The sequence below is a fragment of the Chiloscyllium plagiosum genome, chromosome 39 (assembly GCF_004010195.1).
Source record: "Chiloscyllium plagiosum isolate BGI_BamShark_2017 chromosome 39, ASM401019v2, whole genome shotgun sequence".
Taxonomy (NCBI): domain Eukaryota; kingdom Metazoa; phylum Chordata; class Chondrichthyes; order Orectolobiformes; family Hemiscylliidae; genus Chiloscyllium; species Chiloscyllium plagiosum.
Window position 1 is genome coordinate 1,641,562 of NC_057748.1, and position 5,938 is coordinate 1,647,499.

Sequence of the window (5,938 nt, forward strand, 5' to 3'; positions counted from 1 at the left end):
GCTCACCCCCCTCCCTGCCAGAGGCTGGAACGTTGCAAGCCTCTGGCTTCGGTGCCGGGGCTGGAGGTGTTGGCTTCGGGGGAGGGGTGGGGGGGGGAAGAGAGAGAGTGTGTGCGCGGCGGCACCACCATCAGCTGTTGGCACGGGCTGGGCATCCTTCTGGGTGGGGCAGTTTTTCCTTCTGTGCCCCACCTCGTGGCACAGGTGGCACCGCACGCCGTCCAGAAGGCGCGGTAGGCCACGCCCTCGTGGAGGACCGTAAAATTACCCTCGGTGACCTCCTCCCGGGCCAAGCAAATAAATACCTGGCGCCGGAAGGAGTTGATGTGTCTTATGGCAGGGTCTTTCAGACCGAGCAGGAGCGGCTGGGCCCCCGACCGGATTTCCCCCAGGGTGATGAGGTGGGGAGGCAGGCCCTTGGTCGCAGTGGTGGGGGCAAACCTGTTGGGGAGGATCCCCAAGGCAAATCACAGGCAGCCCCAAAATTGAGTCCCAGGCAGCAGCAGTGGAGGTGGGCCTTCAGCAGTGGCAGTGGTGGAGGTCCTGGGAGGGGCCCCAAGGTAAGTCCCAGGCAGCAGCAGTGAGGTAGGCCCCAAGCAGCAACAGCTGAGGCAGGTCTCGGTGGGGTCCCAGAGACCAGCAGTGGGAGTGCTGGTCTCTTCTCCTCCTTCTCCTTCTCCTTCTCTTTCTTCCTTCCTCTCTCTGTAGGGCAGCTGGTCTAGGGAGAGTCCTTCAAGGAGAGTCCTTGCGCAAACACTCAAGTGGCCAGTGACAAACACTGCCCTTCACATCAGAGGGCAGTGCTGTGTGATCAAAAACAGTGAAGGGGAGGGTAGGGACTAAATCAAAATAGAGTTGGAGGGAAACACTCCTTTTTTTTTTTGTTTTTTGGTTTTTTTCTTTTTCTTTTTTATTTAACCCCCACACTACCACCTAAGTGCGGTAGTGCTTATTATTTTTTTCCCCACCACCCATGGTGTGTGTGTGTGCAGGTGTGAGACACAGTGAAAGACACAAAGTGCACGAATCTTTATTCAAATTCCACCACCAGGAAGATAGGAGAACACCCGGGTGGCCAGTGACAAACACTGCCCTTAACACTCCTTTTTTTTTTCTTTTCTTAATCTCCTGTTAATTTTTCTTTTTTTTTCTTCTTTTTTTTTATAATTTAACCCCCACACTACCACCTAATGAGGTAGTGCTTATTTTTTCCCCCAGCACCCATGGTGTGTGTGTGCAGAGGTGAGACACAGTGAAAGACACAAAGTGTACAAATCTTTATTCAAATTCCACCACCAGGAAGATAGGAAAACACCCGGGTGGCCAGTGACAAACACTGCCCTTAACACTCCTTTTTTTTTAAAAGGGCAGTGCTGTGTTAGATCCCCTGTTTGTTTGTTTTTTAAAACCCCCACACTACCGCCTAAGTGCAGTACTGCTTATTTTATCCCCAGCACCCATGGTGTGTGTGTGTGCAGGGGCGAGACACAGTGAAAGACACAAAGTGCACGAATCTTTATTCAAATTCCACCACCAGGAAGATAGGAAAACACCCGGGTGGCCAGTGACAAACACTGCCCTTCACATCAAAGGGCAGTGCTGTGTGATCAAAACAGTGAAGGGGAGGGTAGGGACTAAATCAAAATAGAGTTGGAGGGAGAAATGATGCACTCCACTCCCTGCGGCAAAAACATGTTTGTATTTTTTTTTTATTTTTTTTTTAGAGAGCCCTCCAGAACAATTTATTTATTTATTTATTTTTTTTCTTTTTTTTTTAATTTAACCCCCACACTACCACCTAAGTGCGGTAGTGCTTATTTTATCCCCAGAACCCATGGTACACTCCTTTTTTGTCTGTCAGCCAGAACTCCCTGATTGGACCAGATTAACAGCTCCGATCAAGGAAATCATGCTCTATGAGGTCCACCTAACTGACCTCATTACAATCATGACACAGGGCTCTGGGAAAAGAGTGCACCTAATTAGGAAGCTCAGCACAGGCATGATGGGCTGTATGTCCTCCTGGGCTGCGTTATTCTATAATACTGGGATAAGTACATCAGGGAGAAAGGAATAGAAAGAAATGCTGACAGTGATGACATGGAGTGAAAAGGACTTGCGCAAGATCTGCACAACTATCAGTGACTGGTGGACTGAATGGACTGTTTCTCTGCAGTGTTCTCCATTAAATAAAACTTTTAAAGCTGCCTTATGATTGGAGCTAAATGACAGAAACCCTTTTCTACCTTCAGTCATCTCATGAATAACAAATCCCTTTCCTTCTCTGAGTTCTCCTGTCCAGCTTACCTGTTAAATAAAGGCAGAGACAATTGGCATCGACCTTTTTTCACCAGCAAAATTCAGGAGAATAGGAGACTCTTCAATGCAATCATCTGCAGGTTCAGATTGAGAGACATGCTGCATCCTGATCGTGCTCAATTGTGTGAATGGCCTTGGACTGGATTGATGCATTATGTAAACAGGAAGACGTCACAGATGGTGCTGGAAAGCTGAGTGCTTTAAATTAGACATCACAGCTGTGATGTGACAGTGTGGGTGTCACCGAAACTGTAATACAGGCATGGGAACTATCCAGAGGCAACCTCTTCTGTAACAATGGCATCCAGCGATACCTGACCATTGGCACAGTGATCAATCTGTCAGCAGAGCATCTCTTACAATTTTATGTATGTTTAAAAGGACAAAGATATAAAATGGAAATTGTTTGGAAGTGAAATAGCAGTAGTTGAAGAGTTATTAATCTTCAGCCTGTTCTTATTTAAATAGCATCACAAATTACAGTCGCAAATGAGGAAAAATTAATGCAGCTCCCTCGACTGCAAATGTTAAACACCCCGAAGGACTCCAGATGGAGTCGCTTGTCTGAGGCTTGTGTGATCAAGCTAATGATGTCTGCTGCTAAGTGGTCCTTAGGTTATTGGAATTAGAAATGGAAACTACACTCCTCATTACCATGAGATCTCTCTGCGTATGTGATCTCCTTCACAAAATCATACACAAACCTCCGATTATGTTTCTCTAGCTGGATAATAACTTCAGCTTTCAATTGATAAGTATTCAAATATCCCACAGTCTCAGCATCATGACTGTGGCATTGTCAGCAGCTAGTGAACCAGAAGGATCTCAATGGGAAGTCCATTTGGACAGATAGAGACCCTGCTGGGCAGCCCAAGATTGAGCTGCTGCTCCTCCTCAATCAACCCATCAAGGAGGGGTCCACTGCTTCCAGCTCATTCCAACAGCACACCCGCTTCATTTCCATGCCCATTCCTCCCCCGGTTTCTCACCCAGTGTTAGAATCAACCACTAAAGACCAGTCTTGTAGCTCTGAGCAACAAGAGAAATTTGTGCCTTTTTATCACATGTTCCACATCATTGGGAAATCACAAAAGCTAATTTAGTCACTGTTATAATGTAGGAAATACAGGTACAACTAGTTCCCACAAAGAAAAATGTAATAAATGACGGATAATCTGTTTTTAGTCATATCAATTGAAACATAAACATGGGTTAGAACACGGGGAATACTCATCTTCAAAATAATGCCATGGGGTTTTCTAATGTCCTACCTGAGGGAGCAGAAAGGTCTCAATTTTACATCTCATCTGAAAGATGCTCCTTCAGTAGTTCAACACTCCCTTAGTACAGCCAGTGGCTTGGACTTTGTGATCAAGTCTCTGGTTTCGAGCAACATTTGGACTGGGAGGTGAGCAGCTAGTTACTGAACCAAAGCTGACACAGTTTACCTTTGGAGTGACATTACTTTTTTATGTCTTATAGCCAAAGTGGAGAATATGCTGAAACCCTGCTGGGGCCAGAGTGTGGTTTCCTTTGAGTTGTGTACAAGGAGCCAGACATCAAGGACACAGCAAAGGGATCATGGTTTATACCGTTCTGTAGCCTGAGGTAGGTGACCTTACTAGGCTAAGATGTGAGCCTGATGAATTTTTAATTTCATTGATGAGAGACTGGGAATTGCAAATTCCACAAATTACCTCCTCCAGTGTGGCAAGGGATTTTAATAAAATGCTATAGTAGTAGGTTAGTGTTTCTGGGACAGCACCTTCCAAACCTACAATCTGTAAGGACAAGGGAGCATCTGCAAGTTCCCCTCCAACCCACAGAACATCCTTCCAACAATGTCTGGTTAGAAATATAGATTTGATTGAAAAATAAGTAAGACTAATCAGGTAGAACAACATACGTTTTAAAAACATTTAAAGATTTATGTAGGAGTTAACTCCATTCTAGTTAGCAGGGAAAGGAGACATGGAGACAACACACAGATGTTATAAAATAAATTAATGTTCAGCACAAAGAACAACAATTCTTGTTTACTCACTAAAAAGGGAGTCTGCAACATTACACATAGGCATGAATGTAAAATGTTAATCACAGAAGAAATACTGGAACCATCTGATTGTTAGGAGTGCCCAAGATCCTTATTGTGTCAGTACCATCAGAAACCAGGATAAGCCAATACTCAAAAAGTCAGAAAAATGAAATATCCCTACTGATAAATGTTTAATGAAGAATTCTTTTAAGATTGAAGGAATAGGGAGAGATAAAAATGAATATCTAGTGATGAAAATGAAACATCTTTACTGGTAAACATTTAACAAAGGATTATTTTAAGGTTGAAAGAATAAGGGAGAGCTGAAAGGAATATGAAACATCACAAATAAATTGACTAGATAAAAGCTCACAAGTTCAGCAAAGAACCTTCATTAATAATTAAGGAGTAATTTTAAAAATGATACACAATCACATAAAATGGGAGGGACCTATCTAGAGGGTTGACATGTACATTTGGAAAGCAGAGGGAATCAAAATAATAGACAAACAAAGCCCTTTTACTGAAATTTCAGAAGTATTACAAACACACCAATAATACTTCGCTAACTCTATTATCTCCTTAGAAGATATCCCACTTGCTCAGGGCTTTAAGTTAAAACTCTACTTTAAATCTTGATAGATATTCTATTCTTAGATATTCTTGTATGTTCTTAGATATTTTTAAATGGTTATAAATAACATCAAACTGGATTCTATTTGATTGGTTTTACATGTTCCAATAGTTTTTGACACAGCAGTGTACTTATCTACTTAAAATGCATCAGAGTCATAAAGATGTACAACACAGACACAGACCCTTCAGTCCAACTCGTCCATGCCGACCAGGTATCCCAACCTAATCTAGTCCCACTTGCCAGCACTTGGCCCATATCCCTCTAAACCTTTCCTATTCATATACCCATCCAAATGCCTTTTAAATGTTGTAATTGTACCAGCCTCCACCACTTCCTCTGGCAGTTCATTCCAGACAGATACCACCCACCATGTGAAAAAGTTGCCCCTTAGGTCCCTTTTAAATCTTTCCCTCTCACCTTAATACTATACCCTGTAATTTTGGACTCCGCTATCCTGGGGAATTTGGCTATTCGCTGTATCCATGCCTCTCATGAAGTGGGGAAGTGTACTTTATAAAGAGAAAACACCCAGACCCTTAAAATATCTGTATGTTCGAGCATAATGAAGGTTTATTAAAATTAAGCCAGCTATTCGGAGAATGGCAACATTTCTTACAAAACCCAAAAACAATAGACAATAAACAATAGACAATAGGTGCAGGAGTGGGCCATTCAGCCCTTCGAGCCTGCACCGCCATTCAATATAAACATGGCTGATCATTCCTAATCAGTATCCTGTTCCTGCCTTATCTCCATAACCCTTGATTCCACTATCTTTGAGAGCTCTATCCAACTCCTTCTTAAATGAATCCAGAGAGTGGGCCTCCACTGCCCCCTGTAGCAGAGCATTCCACACAGCCACCACTCTCTGAGTGAAGAAGTTTCTCCTGAGCTCTGTCCTAAATGAGGTAAAAACAATGACTGCAGATGCTGGAAACCAGATTCTG